Here is an 18259-nt window from a genome sequence, read left to right as displayed (position 1 = left end):
AAATTAATACAATCAAAATCCGAAAGCTAACACAATGACATTGTTGAAATGGTGTTTTAGCCCTAAGGGCGTTTTAGTCTTTTACTCAGTGTCTACTGTCTAGGGTTTCTCTCTGTTTGGTTATTTATACCTGTCCTATGTTGAGTACTGTGTATCAGAAAATTAAAAGAATAAAAATTCTCCTATCGTGGTTTTTCTCCCTAATCTAGGGTTTCCACGTAAATCCGTATTTATGTTATTCTCTTCTTTTTTCAATATGGTATCAGAGCATGGCGACGAAGCCCTAGCCGTCATTGATGAGAACAAACCAGAGACTCCAACAGAAACCTCCACTGGAACGAAGGAATCCATGAACGCTGAAGTAGCTGCAGCCATAAGAGAAGCCGTTGAGGATTATTTTCACGCCGCCTTGCCTCAACTCCTCAAATCCATGTCTGATTCAGCCTCAAGCCAGACCTGACCCGATCCTCAAATCTATACCCAGTGGCCTTCCTTTGCAGATCCGACCACCGGAGCTCCCAGACTCGAGCCCATCCATGACGCATAGACCACAGATCCCGTTAGTACAGCTTCAACCAGACCAACAGATTGGCAACAAGCTTCAATCGATCGCGATCCATCTGATTTCCACCATTTTTTGCCTCAGAACCCACCAATGCACAGAAAATCACCAGCCTCAGGAGGTTTTGCACAGCCCGATAGTACCACACGCGACTGGCGATCTTCAGCCGATTTCCAGCCTCCGTTTTCAGGTCAACCGCCAGCCCTAGCATACATTCCAAACCGATCGTGGATGACCCACTCTTCCCAGCCGGTCCAACTGAACCAACTGGTTCAACGGTTCAACCGGGTCCAGTCGAGCCAGTACAGTTAGCCTGTTCCCAACTCGTCGTTTGGTCCGTCCTCGAGCCAAAATGAAACTACCTTTCCAGGGATCTATGGGCAAAACCAACCTATGGCAAATTCTGGCGGAACCGTTGGTTTTAAACAGCAGTTGGCAAACTTACAACAACAAATATCGGCCCTTAGATCCACGACAAATCATACAACTAGTTTTCATCCACATTCAGACTTCTCTTTATGCTCAGAAACACCAGTAAATGCTTACTCTAATTTACCTATAGCAAATATTATGTCTAGTTCTGTGAGGAATTCTGCAGGGATGTCTATTGGTGAGAAACTTAACGGTGAGAATTACTTTTCCTGGTCCCAATTCGTAAGTATGGTCTTTGAGGGACGTCACAAGTTTGGATATCTAATTGGAGAAATACCAAAACCAAACCCCGTGACCCCCAGGAACGTATATGGAAAGGAGAGGACTCTCTTCTTCGCTCAATTCTGATAAACAGCATGGAACCCCAGATTGGGAAGCCACTTCTGTACTCACCTCCGCTCGGGATATTTGGGAAGCTGTCCAGAAGCTCTATTCACAGAGGCAAAATGCCTCACGTCTTTATACCTTGAGGAAACATGTTCATGAGTGCAAACAAGGGACCCTTGACATAACGTCTTATTTCAATAAATTGTCCCTGCTGTGGCAAGAAATGGACTTGTGCCGTGAAGTTGTGTGGAATTGTCCTGTTGACGGAGTTCAGTACTCAAAGATTGAGGAGGGGGACCGGGTGTATGATTTTCTGGCTGGCTTATACCCTAAATTTGATGGTGTCCGAAGTCGGATTTTGGGACAGGGACCAATACCATCTCTAATGGAAGTTTGTTCAGAGGTCAGGTTAGAAGAGGACAGAACCAGGGCAATGAATGGCACTAGCAACAACCACATAGATTCTGCTGCGTTTGGAGCCAAGTCTTCGGGACCAGAGAGCGACAAACAGAACAGAAAATCCCCACCAATTTGTGAGCACTGTAAGAAACCGTGGCACACCAAAGATCAATGCTGGAAGTTACATGGTCGCCCACCGAATGGCAAGCGACGGTCTGCGAATGATAAGTCAAAAACCGGTCGGGCCCATGTCAGTGAAATAGGGGATGGTACATCATCAGCCACTAGCCAGGTAGAGTCGAGCATGGTTGGAACCGGCAATGTCGCACAATCAGGTACTTCTCAGTCCTTTAGCTTCTTGGTCGAAGGGGATGAATCGTGGATCCTTGACTCAGGAGCAACGGATCACCTAACTGGATCATCTGATCAATTCCTCTCTTATTATCCAAGTGCGGGAAACGAGAGAATACGAATTGCAGATGGGTCCTTTGCTTCCGTTGCTGGGAAAGGTCACTTATCTCCTATTCAAAGGTTGATTTTACAGAATGTCTTGCATGTGCCAAAGATATCTTATAATCTGCTATCTGTCAGTAAAATAACCAAAGATCTGAATTGTAATGTCGTTTTCTCATCGGATAATGTGTTGTTTCAGGACCTGAGCTCGAGGAAGACAATTGGCACTACCCGGTACAATAGGGGGTTCTACTTCCTCTCGGAGGATGCTTCATCTAGGAGTTTGTCTAGCACTTGTTTACTATCTTCCCTTACTATTTCTGAAACTGATTTCCTGTTATGGCATTTTCGTCTTGGACATCCGAATTTTCATTATATGAAGTATTTATTTCCCCATTTATTTCGTAATGTTAATATTTCATCTTTATCTTGCGATGTGTGTATTCGTGCAAAACAACCTCGGATGTCTTTTAATTCCCAGCCTTATAAACCTTCCCGACCTTTCCACCTGATACATAGTGATGTGTGGGACCCATCTAATATCACAACCGTGTCGGATAAGCGGTGGTTTGTCACCTTCATAGATGATCACACTCGTCTTACATGGGTGTTCCTTCTTACGAATAAGTCTGAAGTGACTACAGTCTTTCAGCAATTCTACACCACGGTCAAAACCCTGTTCAATACCAAAATTGCTATCCTTCGGAGTGACAATGGTCATGAGTTCGTTAATCAGTCCCTCCGTGAGTTTTTAAATTCTAAAGGTATCATCCACCAGAACTCCTGTGCCTATACCCCTATAACAAAATGGGGTTGCCGAACGGAAAAACCGTCATCTTATTGAGGTTGCTCAGGCACTCATGATTCCTGCATCCATACCCTCGTACCTATGGGGCGATGTTGTACTCACTGCAGCTCATCTCATTAATCGAATGCCTTCCCGTGTTCTCAAGTTCCAGACTCCCTTAGCCCAATTCAAAGAATCCTTCTCCTCTACTCGGCTTTTCCCAGATGTTCCTTTTCGGGTGTTTAGGTGTACTGTGTTTGTTCATAATCATGGTTTCCATAGTAAATTCGCTCCTAGGGTTCAAAAATGTGTCTTTGTTAGGTAACCGCTCCATCAACAGGGCTACAAATGTTATCAGCCATCTTCTCGAAAGTACTTTATCACCATGGATGCTACCTTTCAAGAAGATAAACCTTTCTTTCCTATTAGCCCTCTTCAGGGGGAGACTTCGAGTGAAGAGACTAGCACGTCATCCACTTATTCCATTCCTGTAGACTTGTTTCTTGAACCAAATCCTGACATTATCCTGACCCTCCTATTCCTGACAATCCTATCCTTCCTACAAAACAAGTTCCTTGGGTAACCTACTATCGGAAGAATCTACGAAAGGAAATAGTTTCCCCTGCTGCTCCACCGGAAAGTGTTCAAGAGTCAGAACCAGAGTCAACTCAAGGTAACCATATTCTTGATAATAATAACTGTGTTGAAAGTAATGCAGTGAACACTGACGATGTAGCGACTCCTGACAAAATTAGGGAGGATGAGAGTAATGAATTTCCTCCTGATGATGTTCAGGAGACTGAAAAATGTGTAGCAGAGGAAAAAGGTAACAAGACCAGTGAAATTGATGCCACCCTTGACTTACCAATTGCCCTGCGAAAGGGAACAAGGTCCTGCACCAAGTACTCTATGAAAAGCTTCTTATCTTACAGTAGCTTGTCAACAAGATTCAAGGCCTTCACCACTAGTCTGGACACTGTGACTATTCCAGGAAATGTGTACAAGGCTCTGGAAATTCCTGAATGGCGAACTGCAGTCTTGGAAGAAATGCGGGCTCTCAAGAACAACAAAACATAGGATCTAGTTGTTCTTCCTAGAGGTCACAAAACCGTCGGGTGCAAGTGGGTGTTCACAGTCAAGTACAAATCTGATGGGACTCTCGACAGATATAAGGCCAGATTAGTCGCGAAAGGGTTCACTCAAACATATGGGGTGGACTACTCAGAAACTTTCTCGCCAGTGGCAAAACTCAACACTATTCGGGTTCTTCTCTCTGTTGCTGTGAACCTAGACTGGCCTCTATATCAGTTGGATGTAAAAAATGCGTTTCTAAATGGTGAGTTGGAAGAAGAGGTTTATATGACCCCTCCTCCAGGGTTTGAAGCACAGTTTGGGAGTCAGGTGTGCAAGCTAAAGAAGTCGTTGTATGGTCTGAAACAGTCCCCTAGAGCCTGGTTCGATCGGTTCACTACCTTTGTCAAAACCCAGGGTTACATTCAAGGTCACTCTGATCACACCCTGTTCACTAAGAAATCAGCATCAGGGAAAGTAGCAAGGTTAATCGTATATGTTGATGATATTATTCTGTCAGGGAATGATTCTGTAGAGATTGACAAGTTGAAATAGAAAATGGCAGAGGAGTTTGAATTAAAGATCTTGGTTCCTTGAGGCACTTCCTAGGAATGGAGGTAGCAAGATCAAAGGAAGGGATCTCAGTGTCTCAAAGAAAATATACGTTAGACCTTCTACAAGAGACTGGGACGACTAGGTGTAAACCTGCAGATACTCCAGTTGAGGTCAACAATAATCTGGTCAACTCAGTAGATGACGTACCAGTGAACAAAGAGAGATATCAACATCATGTAGGCAAGCCCCGTGTGAGAGACACATGGAAGCTGTTACCCAGATTCTGAGATATCTAAAATCAACACCTGGGAAGGGCTTGATGTTCAGGAAAAATGATAAAAGATGCATCGAAGCCTACACTGACTCAGACTGGGCCGGTTCCGCTACTGACAGGAAGTCAACCTCGTGGTATTGTACCTTCGTATGGGGAAACCTCATTACATGGAGGAGTAAGAAACAGGGTGTCATGGCTAGAAGTAGTGCCGAAGCTAAATACAGAGCTATGAGCTTGGGTATCTGTGAGGAAATTTGGTTGAAGAAGGTATTAGTAGATCTTCATCAAGAGAGTCATGACCCGATGAGACTCTACTATGACAACAAGGCTGCTATCAATATTGCTAATAATCCTGTTCAGCATGACAGAACCAAACATGTTGAGATTGACTGACATTTTATCAAAGAGAAACTTGACAACGGTAGTATTTGTGTTCCCTATGTTCCATCCAGTCAACAGATTGCAGATGTTCTGACTAAGAGCTTACCTAGACAAATGTTTAACACTTGTATTAGCAAGTTGGGTCTCATTGATATTTATGCCCCAACTTGAGGGGCAGTATTGAAATGGTGTTTTAGCCCTAAGGGCGTTTTAGTCTTTTACTCAGTGTTTACTGTCTAAGGTTTCTCTCTGTTTGGTTATTTATACATGTCCTGTGTTGAGTACTGTGTATCAAAAAATTAAAAGAATAAAAATTCTCTTATCGTGGTTTTTCTCCCTATAGGGTTTCCATGTAAATCCGTGTTTCTGTTCTTCTCTTCTTTTTTCAATAGACATAATAGCTTAATACAACCAACAGAAACACTAAACAAGACCATCTAAATACTATGAAAAAGGAAAGATGAAGGCCTTCCAGTTAAGACTAGTGTCTTGAATGGAGAAATCTTCAAAAGCTTTGGAAAGTGAACACCATGATGAAGCATTAAGCCAGGCTATCTCAAATTTGAACATCCAAGGGGAGGCTTTGTCATGAAAAACCCTTTGATTTCTTTCAAACCACAACTTGGCTAACAAGGCTTTTACTGCATTAATCCAAATTAATCTTGGTTTTTCTTTGAGCTTAGGGTCGGGTCAATAGTTGAAGAACATTATCTTTAAAAACATTACCAAGAGCCCAGCTAAGGTTGAAACAATTAAACAATTGGAGACAACAATTTTCAGCATAACCGCAACTGAAAACCAAGTGCTGCAAATCTTTAGAATCTACCAAGCAAAGAGGAAAAACTTGAGGAGATAAACTATAACAAGGTAGTTTCATTTGCATTACAGCTGCTCAGTTGATAAGCCCATTTAACATTATCCAAATTGTGATATTTATCCTCTAAGGGCTTTTAGTTTTCCACAAAGCCAATTCCAACCGTTTCCCAATGGGGGAGGCCATGGAAAGATGTTTGACAGGGGATTTTACCGAAAATGAACCAATCGCTTCTAATTCCCAAAATCTTTTATCAGGATTTGTTGTGAGTGATTTTGTAGATACAAGACCAATGAGGATTTGAAAATCATCTATTTCTTCTTCCTTGCGTAATCTTCGAAAGTTAATGGACCAAGAGGCAAGTGCGAAATCCCAAAATTCATAGGCAGCTCCATTCGGATTTAAAGAAACTTTGTAAAGTCTTGGAAAGGATTTTTTTAGAGGTATTTTATCCACCCAAGGATCATGCCATAATGCAGTTCTTCTACCATCACCAATTTTGTAGGTTGCCAATGATTCAACTTTTAACCAAGTCCTTGATATGCTAATCCAAGGACTACGAAGGCTGCAAGTAATTTTTCCATTGGTATGCCATCCAGACAAGCTTCTACCATGGATACTTTTTACAACTTCGCTCCATAAGGAGTTCTCATCGTTGATAAGTTTCCACCCTCACTTAGCTAAAGGACTTAAATTCTTAATTTTCAGTCCTCCAATATCGAGCCCGCCATCTTCTTGTGTTCGGATAACTGTGTCCCATTTAACTAAATGGCAAAATTTGCCTCTTGAATGCCCTTCCCAGTAGAAGTTCCTCATAAATCTTTCAACAGTTAGGATTACCTTTTCTGGCATCAAGAAAATAGACATGTAATAAGTAGGGATGTGCGAAAGGACAGACTTACAAAGAGTGGCACGACCTCCTCTAAAGAGATTGTATCTCTTCCATTTATCCAATTTTCCTTGAATTTTATCAATCACCGATTGCCAAAATTCAACCTGTTTGAGACACCTCCTAAAGGTAGACCAATATACATAAAAGGAAGGTGAACAACCTTTGCAATTCAGTCTGGACGCCACTGAAAACAGCTTGCTATCATCAATATTGATGCCACATAATGCAGATCTCTCCCAATTTACCTTTTGCCCTGAGCACCATTCAAAGAATTCAACTGCCTTCCCTAAGTTTTCTAACATCTCATCATCATTTTCACAAAAGATCAAGGTATCATCTGCGAATTTCAGGCAACCTTAGGCCATTGCAAATTAAGAGGAATAGCTCTAATACCTGGTGGTTTGGAGTACAAAGAAGAGTAGAACCCAATCTTAAGTCTTCAATTTCCTTAAAAGACCTTGTTGATACTCCTTGCTCGTTGATCAGTTCTGAAATCAGATTCCTCCTTTCCTTTGTGTCTAAGAAACGATGGAAAAATTTAGAATTTTTATCTCCCAAATTCAGCCAATTTAACTTGCTTTTCTGTCTTAAATTTCTTTCATCTAGTCGGTAAAGTGATAGCAATTCAGCTTTCAAGGAGAGTCTCATATCCCTTTCCAAAACAAAATTTTATGGATTTTCTGCTTCTAAGTCACATCTTTCAATTTCTTTTGGCAAAGCTTCCTCTGATCTTTTCTTTTTATTCTCAAAATCAGCATTCCAATTCTTCAAGGCAGCCTTGATTTTCCTTAACTAGAGGAAATAACGAAACCAGCCTTGTTGAACCTACAAACTCAATACCCTTTCAATAACTCTACAACTTTCTTTAATGTCTAGCTAGCTATTGCAAAATCTGAAGGGAGAAGGCCCCCACTCAAAGGAACCGGCTTCAAGCAAAATAGGAAAGTGATTTGAGAATATGCGTGCTTGTCTTGCTACTCTAGTGTCTGCAAATATCTCATCCTAGTTATGGGACATTAAGAATCTATCAAGAAGCGAACATGATACAGTATTTCCTTCTCGTGACCATGTAAAACGATCGTTGCTTAGTGGAATTTCCATTAACTTTGCCGAATCAATGAAGTTATTAAACTTCCTCATTCCTCTTGTTAATCTCCCCAGAGGAAAACGTTCTTGAACTCTCCTAGTGATATTAAAATCCCCTCCAATACACCAAGGTTCATCACAGTAATCTAAAGTGAAAGTAATTTTGGCCAAATATATTTTCTCTCTATAATTAGTAGGTTTGTAGACATTTGTGATCCAACATGATTTCTTGCAAACGGTCAAGCATTTCACGGGATATAGAATAGCCTCCTTTTAGCACTTCAGTAACTGAAATTTTGCTTTCATCCCACATAGTTAGAATTCCTCCAGATTTTCCAAATGCATCAATGAAGGCCCAACCAATGTCTTTTGAGCTCCATAACTCCTTGATAAAGCTAACGTCAAATGAATCTCTTTTTTTTTAACAAGAAACAAGTCACTTCATTAAGGTAATGAAAGCTGATACAAGTGAAAGAAAGGAAACAAGTGCTAAAGTAAAACACTAGAACATAACATAACAAGGATCAGCAAGTGTACCAGGACATCTCAACTAGGTTGATACCTCCATAACACTCTCATCATCTCCTAACTCTTAAAGCAACGAGACTTAAACTTTGAACTAAGCTGAAAGAAATCATGCCTGATACACAGGCTTACATCAGATGCAAAACTGAAAGATAAACTTAAAGCCAAAAACTAAGCTATTACAAAATCATGAAAGCGGGAAAATGAAGGCATTCCAATTGAGATTGATGTCTTGAATGGAGAAATCTTTAAATTCTTTTGCAAGGGAGCACCAAGAAGAGGCGTTGAGATGAGCGATATCAAATTTGAGGGGGCTAAGAGATACTTTATCATAAAACACTCTTTGATTCCTTTCAAACCATAATTCTGATAACAAAGCTTTTACTGCGTTGTCTCTTTTAGTTTCTTGGATCGATACCAAATCCGTGTTTATTTTCTTTAAGCTTCTTCCTAGAGCCAATCGTTTGGAGTCATCTCCTAAACCTCTTGTGTTCCACAACAGAATCTTCATGCTAGGACAACACTATAAAGGAACTCTTGCGCTGGACTTCAATCGAGGATCAAATCGCAATTTTCCACCATTGATAATAGTATTTGTGGAATTTCCTTCTTATCAATAGATTGAATGGGGTGAAGCACTTGCATTTGCCGTCACTTGTCCATCTTCTGATTGAAATAGGCACTATAAAGCATTATAATGACCATCATAAGTTTCTTCCTCCTCTTGGAAAGCCTCTGAATCTGATTTTTCTAGCTCTTCACTACTGAAACTGGCTATAGAATCTCCATCTAAATCATATTTTCGATTTTGAACAACAGCTCGTTGAGATTCCAGGGTACTCACACAAAGACTACATTTGAGCCAGCAATTTTGAAATCAGAATAAGAGAAAGAACCAGATTTAGAATGAGAAATATCTGACCTGACTGGCGATGACCTAGGAATTTGGACTTTAATGCAGCATTCTTCAAGCAAATCTGAGTTTACCATGGCTGTTTAAATATTGCAAAAAGTTGTCTTCTACCTTACGAAATGCTTTCTGAAAGATCTGAACAAGTGAGGTTTGCTTTTGGGTTTCAATGCGCAATCAGAAGATGGCGATACACCTTTCTTGGAGTAGGGGAACGATGAAACATTTGTCGGAGACTTCTTTATCCCTTCGTCGAATGATGATCCAAGGACGTGGTGATTAATAGATGGAAATGACTATTGATCTTCTTTGGATATCTTTTCACCTGGCAAGAAATTTTCTGTTGACTCAATTGGCAAGAAGTCGAAACAATGAGAAACTACAGGAATGGAAATATGGTTTAAATCTTAGATGTTTCTCTTCTTGTTAGTGTCTATACCAAAGGAATTCTGTACTTATAAGCTTTTGCAGAAGCATTGAAACTTAGCCTTTACTGCCACCACCAATCCCAATCAACATTTGTAAGTTCCGTCTAGTCAAAGTATGAAAGATCCATTGTAAACTCAATGCACTATAGCCAAGCTCCAGCATTTCTTACTTTGTCTCCTGATGGTTTAATTTTTCAACATTGGAATTAATCTACTTTATCATGGTCAATTAACTTCAGAAGATTATTAAAAGATGAAGAAATGCAAGATTTTCAGAATCTTTTACTTTTATTAGAAGGGAAAAGGATAGTTGAAAGGCAAGATTGTAGATCTTGGTCTTTAGATGCTTCTAGTGTAATTTCAATGAAGTCATTATTCTGGCATTTAAACTCATCTTCCCCGTTGGACACTAAGTTGCACATAAACTTATGGAAATCAAGTTGCCCAAGGAGAATAAATATCATAATTTGGGAAATGCTTTATCGTTCTCTCGATTGTTCACAAACTCTCCAAAGAAAGCTGCCAAACCATTATCTCTTGCCCTCAATCTGCCCCCTGTGTATGCAGAACTCTATAGACAAACAGCATATTTTCTTTGATTGTCAGTACTCTTTGGAAATATGGAGGAACTTATTGGCAACATTTAATCTTCATTGGGTTTTTAGCAATGTTTACAAGGAGAATGTGGCTCAGATTGTCATTGGTCCTTCTTTAAAAGCTCATCACTTCAATTATGGATTAATGCAGTTAAAGCAGTTTTGTCAGAAATTTGATTTTAGAGAAATCAGCGTATTTTTCAAGACAAGTTGCTTCAATAGTTTGATTGTTATGAGATTGCAAGAGTTAAAAGCTTCTTCTTGGTGCTTCCTCTCTAAGAAATTTTCGGATTATTCTGTTCAAGATATTTGTCTTAATTGGAATGCTTTCATTCAATGTAATGATGTCTTTAAGACACATAGTTTTATATTTTATTTGACTATTTGTCATATTTTGTTTTGGGGTGTGATGAGGATGCTATGGTGTGTCAACCTAGTTGAGATAGCCGAGTGCATCTACTGATCCCTAGTTCTTGATACTTCGTAGTTTCTTGTAATTTGAGCATTAGTCTCTTTTCATTTCATCAATGAGAAGTGTGTTTCCTTTTCAAAAAAAACATTTACAACAATAGAATAAGTGCTGAAGCATTGAAAATGACAGTTTCTAGTATTAAATCATCCTACCGCATTCTAGTTTCTTGTTACTTTTCACTATTAGAATAGAAAGGAGAGGCATAACCAAGTTTATTAGACACTATAAGATGTTAGGAGACGCTAGTTTAGGATGAAGTTCACAGGCTCACGGCCCATGCAATCTTACCATTGGAGCGGATAAGTTTATATTTTTAGATAAGAAACACTTTCATTGATGTATGAAATATTCAAAGGATCTACAAAAGATCCCTACGATAGGGAATACAAAGATGGGTCCAATTTGCAACAAGAAAACATAAGCTGTGATATTTAAGAGATTGGTAATCTTTACACCAAAAAATAGCATTATAAATAAAAGAGTCCATAATGTCCTTGGATGACTTCGATTTATTGTTGAAAATGAGACCATTTATTTCTTCCCACATCTTTGACAAAACCACACAAATGATGTAGTTGAAATTAGGAAGAAAATAGTGTAATATTATTCTTCTCTAATATGAATCAAATACAAGGTCTTCTTATATAGAAGAAAGACCAATTACAAATAAGGAAAAAATCTTACAGACATAAACGATAAATATACACAAAAAAATCATATTACAAGAGAGAAAGGAAATCCAACACTCCTCCTCAAGCCGGTTTGTAGATACCATCTATAGCCAGCTTGTTGAGAAGTTTATCAAATTGTCTTTCGAAAGCTCTTTAGTTAGTATATCCGTTGTTTATTCTGTTGTCGGAAGATGAGTTATGCATATAACACCTGCATCTAACTTTCTTCTTTATGAAGTACTTGTCAACTTCAATGTGTTTTGTCCTATCATGTAGAAATGGAATATGAGTTATAGCAATGGCAGCCTTGTTATCACAATAAATCCATATACATGTCATTTGAGACACTTTCGGTTCTTCGAGGACCCTGTTAATCCATATACCTTCACAAATTTCATGGCTAAGGCTCTAAATTAAGAAGCACGGACACCGACACGACGACACGCCGATTTTCAGAAAAAGTAGGACACAACACGTCAAGGACACATTATTTTTTTATTAAAAAATTAAATATATGTCGTGCAATAAACATATTGTGAAATATTCCATTTATAGCAAATCGCCGGCGTGTTTGGGCGTGGAGGTTTGGCCGACTGCTGTGGAGTGCATTTGGGAATGGAATTTTGGGTGTGGAGATTGTTTGCTGTTTGGAAGGTCGAAGGAATGGAGGTTGGTTGGAGAACTGGAATCTGAGTTGAGATTTTGAGAAATTAAAATAAAAACACAATAACCCTAAAAGCTAAGTTTTGGGCTGGGCCGATATTATAAGCTGTTGGGCTTAGAAATGGCAGTTTCATTGTTTTTTCATTCTAATTTTGCAGGTCTTGTGTCCTGAACGTGTCGCAGCCATGTCAGGCGAGTCAGAAATGAAAAAAAATAAAAAGATAATCAACATACTAACTAACGTGTCAAACACATGTCGGCGGCATGTCCGACACCGACACTTGGCCATCTTAGGAGTGTCGGTGCTTTATAGGCTCTAAATTCCGCTTCAACACTATTCTTGGCTACTACATTTTATTTTTTACTATGCCATGTAACTAAATTTCCTCCAACAAAATAACAATAGCCAGAAGTAGATCTTTTATCGTAGTACTCCCAACCCAATCTGCATCGGTGTATACTTCAACTTGAAAATGATCGTCTTTCTGAAATAATATACCTTTACCTGGAGTTCCTTTCAAGTATCTTAAGGTTTTGTACACTGCTTCAAAATGAGTGGGTCCAGGTGAGTGCATAAATTGACACTAGTTGGGTGTTTAGAGAAGTTTTTAAAGAAAATGTGTTACAGGTTCTCATGGGGCCAAAGTTTAAGCCAGCACCAAAATTCCTTTGGATTAATGCTCTTAAGGCTTTGCTTACAGTTTTATGCTTTGAAAGAAATTAAAGTGTTTTCCATGATAAAGGGACTCCTTGGTTTTCTCATTTCGAGACATCTAAACTGAATGCTTCCTCATAGTGTTTTCTATCCAAGGCCTTTGCAGATTATTCAATTCAAGATATATGTCTCAATTGGCGAGCCTTCATAAACCCAGACCTCTAAGTTTCTGCCCCCTGCCTATATAATATGCCATTCTTCCACCATAGAATGCTCTATTCATTCACCAAAGATATGAAAATATACAAGTGTACAACGCATAGAAAAGGAAAATATCACAAAATATTTACATGAGTGGAAAACCAAAACTAAAGAATTATAACACTCCCCCTCAAGTTGGAGCATATATGTTAATCATGCCCAACTTGTTATATAGATAATCTATACGTCTTCCATCCAATGCTTTCGTGAAGATATCTCCTAATTGTTCTCCAGTCTTCACAAATCCTGTAGATACCAACCCTTGTTGAATTTTCTCACGTACAAAATGGCAATCAACTTCAATATGTTTAGTTCTTTCATGAAATATTGGATTAGATGCAATATGAAGTGTTGCTTGATTATCACACCACAACTTTGTCAGTGTGGTGATTTCAAATCCCAACTCAACAAGAAGTTCATATATCCAAATCAATTCACACACAGATTGTGTCTATATTCTGATTCTGCACTTGAACGTGACACCACATTTTGCTTCTTACTCTTCCAAGAAATCAAATTACCACCAACAAATACACAATACCCTGAAATTGGTCTTGTGTCTTCTTTAGATCCTGCCCAATCGGCATCTGAGAAACATTCAATATTAGTATGACCATAATCCTTATATAATAAACCACGCCTGGGAGCAGCGTTCAAATAACAAAGAATTTGTTCCAATGCAGCCCAATGATCAACTGTAGGGCATGACATGTATTGACTCACAATACTTACTGAATAGGCTATGTCGGGTCGAGTCACTGTAAGGTAATTAAGTTTTCCCACTAACCTCCTATATCTTTCAGGATCTTTTAGCAATTCTCCATCTTTTGTGAGCTGTAAGTTGGGCATCATTGGGGTACTACATGGCTTGGCCCCTAGCTTTCCTGTTTCAGTCAACAAATCAAGTACATATTTTCTCTGTGATAATAGAATTCCTTTCTTGCTTCTTATTACCTCAATTCCTAAGAAGTAGTTCAACATGCCCAAATCTTTTGTATGGAATTGACTATGAAGAAAGGTCTTTAGAGACTGGATACCTACAACATCATCACTTGTAATCACAATATCATCCACATATACGACTGACAAGATGACACCACCCTCAGATCTCTTAAAAAAGACTGAATGATCTGACATGCTCTTCCGCATTCTAAAGCTTTCAATCACCTGACTAAATTTACCAAACCAAGCTCGTGGGCTCTGCTTTAATCCATACAAGGATTTACGAAGGTGACACATCGTTCCATTCTCCCCCTGAGCAACAAACCCTGGTGGTTGCTCCATATACACCTCTGCTTGAAGATCACCATGAAGAAATGCATTTTTAATATCAAGTTGATGTAAAGGCCAATGATTGATTGAAGCTAATGAAACAAACAACCGCACAGATGCCATTTTTGCTATAGGAGAAAAAGTATCAGCATAGTCAACGCCATAAGTTTGGCATCCTCTGACTCTTATTCAACAATTTTCTACATTCACACTTCGTATGCCCAGGTTTATGACAATAATAGCAAACAACACCTCCTGGATTTGATCTTTGGTTATTTGGATGACCTTTGAAGCTATTTGATTCAACCCCCTTATTACCTCTATAATCATTTGTGCGCCCAATCAAAGCACTGCTAGAATCAGATGACAAAACTGCATGTGGCTTCTCTATACGAAGTATTCGAGTATAAGCTTCTTCTAACGATGAGATGTTTGAGCTTGACAACACTTGATCTTTGGCCATCTCATATTTAGGTGCAAGACCAACTAAAAAACTCATGATAAACAACTTTTCACATTGAGCCATTAGAACTTTTGGATCCGTACTAATTGGCATCAAGGCATTTGATTCCACACATGTATTTTCTTTACCTCCATAAAGTAGCTTGTTAGAGATTTTTCTCCTTGATCAGGTTGATATAGAGTCTTATAAACATCAAACACTCTATTAATATTCTCTTTCCCTGAATAAAGGAAATCCAGATATTCCAATAGTTCCTTGACTGATTCGCAGTGATTTACTAGTTCAACAATTTCATGGTCAATAGAATTCTTGATTTGTAGAAGCATCCTTGAATCGTCCCGCCACCAAATCTTCTTATTAGCATCAATCGGTGGCTCTTCTGTGATGTGATCATCCATCTCCATGCTCCTAATAAAGTGGCGGACATTTGATCTCCATGAATAGTAGTTGGATCCATTCAACTTGTGTTCAGTTACTTTTGACACCATAGGAACAATCTCAGACATGACTACTGGTTTCTTATCAGCTATTACCTCAAAAACAATAGACACCAAACAGCAGAGAATCAAACCCTAATTTACTGAAGAGATGTCTTTACAAGCAGTGAGAATATCTATATATCCCAAACAAACACACTACCAAGAAGAGTCAACCACACTGAAGAAACCCACAGAAAACGAACAAAAAAATGATGGCACACGTGCCTACACATGTCGGCGCGTGGACGGACGGCAAGTGGGACAATCGGCGCGTGAGCGTCACGCGTTGGTCAAATGGCAACCGGACTTTGGGGTTTTGTAGATCGGCGGTTGGGCTCCTCATTGGACTGGGAGGTGTAGGAAAAAACAGCTTCCTTTTTTTTGTTTTCCGGCGGCGGCGGCTAACGACGGCGAACGAACCAAAGACGGCGACTGTGAGTAATAGTGTAAACTCACCTCTCCACAAAACCCTAAACGTATCACAAACGGGTTCTAAATTCTCAAACCCTAAGGTTCACAAAAACCCTAAGTTTATTTAGAGAGCTCTGATACCATGTAAAACTCTTAGGTTTGAAAAAGAATCAGAATGCTCTATTCATTCACCAAAGATATGAATATATACAAGTGTACAAAGCATAGAAAAGGAAAATATCACAAAATACTTACAAGAATGGAAAACCTTAACTATAGAATTATGATAGTATTAAATTCCTTTGTTGGTTTTGCTGATTGTATCATTTTGTATTAGATGGACCCTTGGTGTTTGGGCCATGTTTTGATTTCTAGTTGTATTTTTGTTTCTGTTGTTCTCAAGAGAGGTGATGAGGGTGATATGGGGGTGTTAACCTAGTTGAAATGCCCGGGTGCACTTCCTGATCCTAAAGTTTTGTTTTGCTAGTATCTTGTTGTACTTTGAGCATTAAGTCTCATTTTATTACCTTAATGAAGAGGCTTGTTTCTTGTTTCAAAAGAAAAAAAAAAAAAAAGAACAATCCATATTTTTTTATCAAATTTGGAAACAAATGTTTAAGATTGTGAAAACTGGGATGTCCTAATCGCCCATGCCAAAACTTGATTTGTTCATGACCATAAACGAACTAATACTAATAGATCCTAAATTATTTTATTACTAAAAGAACATCGATCAAAGTAGTAGAGACCATCAAGCATCCTAGCACTCCCAATTTATTGTCCCGACTCCTGATGTTGAAAGATACAATGAAAATCAAAGAAGATAACATGACAATTAGAATTTTGACAAAATTTATTAACAGATAAAAGGTTACATGGTAGTTTAGGAACATGGAGAACATAATGCAAAGAAAGTTTATAAGTCATTTAATGGTTCCTTTTCCTGCAATAGGAGAGAAACTGTCATCTGCAATTTTTTTAATTATTTTCATAAGAAATATAATACAAATCAAAAAATTGAGATGAACCGGTCATGTGATTAACAGCTCCGAATCAATGATCCAAGGAGATAAACTATTACAAGAAAAGGCTTGAGAATAGTTACCTACTTATGCCAAAAAAATACAAAAATTACCAAATGATAAATTGGATTGTAACAGTGTCCTGAGTCGATGAATTTAGGTAACTTAAATCAACAACCATTAATAGGTTAGAGAAAAAAAAAATCCACACTAGGAAAATACTTCTAACTGAACCACAAATATGAGTAGAACCAGACCAAACCAAACCAAACCTTAAATCAGACTAGCTGAAGTGAACTAACCATACTTGAACCAAACCAAGCCAGATGTGAACTGAACCAAGAAAACCAGACCAGAAAAAGCCAACTTTCAGATTAGGTTTTTAACAGTCGCGCAAAATCTTAAACCCACAATATCCTCGAAGTGCGATGAGCGAACAAAGAAACTCTGAACGGGCGATGGGCGACGGGCGACGACAATTATTAGTGGTTGCAATGATTGCAGCGGCGGTTTCAATAACTTTCAGTGGTGGTGCGACAATTGTGGATGAGGTAACAACGTGCGAACAAACCCACGAAAAAAAATCAGCCTCGATCATCTATGAACACACACAAATCGAGTGGTCTTAGGGCATTTCAATGGTCAAACAAGGACAGGGACTTTCAAACACATACCAACAAAAGGAGAGGTGCCATTTCAAGGTGATAGCTAGGATTTTGATGGTACTGAGGTGATGGCTAGGGTTTCTAAAGATCAGGGTTCTTTCCCTACTATATACCAAGTTGAAATTAGGAAGAAAATAGTGTAATATTATCCTTCTCTAATATGAATCAAATACCAGGTCTTTTTATATAGAAGAAAGACCAATTACAAATAAAGAAAAAATCTTACCATCATAAAAGATAAATATACACAAAATAAATATCCAATATTACAAGGGAAAAAGGAAATCCAACAGATGTTGATCCAAATATTAGCTTTTTGACCCTTGAAGGGGTGATCCAAAAACATGAGATTGGTCCAATCCATGGCATCTCGAGGCAGATCCAAATTTCATCCAAAAGCATTGATAATTGCAGCCCAAATTAGTTGAACAAAACAGCAATGGATGAAAAGGTGGTTCACGAATTCACTGCTATTTTGACACAAGCAGCACCATGATGGAGAAAGAGAAATCAAGGGCATCTAACCCAAACTGGTTGAACAAATCCAAGGGCACCACGATGGAGTTGATGAGTTAATGGTTCAATCCAATTAATAAATGTTTCTTATTCAAAAAAAATCCAATTAATAAATGTGGTGCAGGGGCAACTAATGATAATAAATCCAATCAAACCTAAGCATATATTGGGTTACTACTACCTTTCTGACCTCCAACTCCTTACCAAAACTTAAAAC

General features: G+C 38.8%; 1 protein-coding gene across 3 annotated transcripts in view; it reads right to left on the bottom strand.

Moving 5' to 3' along the window:
- Window positions 1–18259, bottom strand: part of NUDT3 (nudix hydrolase homolog 3) — an 88843-nt gene that overhangs the window by 54772 nt on the left and 15812 nt on the right. The window lies entirely within an intron of this gene.

The sequence above is a fragment of the Benincasa hispida genome, chromosome 9 (genome assembly GCF_027475165.1).
Source record: "Benincasa hispida cultivar pf3 chromosome 9, pf3_genome.v1.1, whole genome shotgun sequence".
NCBI lineage: Eukaryota > Viridiplantae > Streptophyta > Magnoliopsida > Cucurbitales > Cucurbitaceae > Benincasa > Benincasa hispida.
This window is presented reverse-complemented; position numbering and strand designations above follow the sequence as displayed.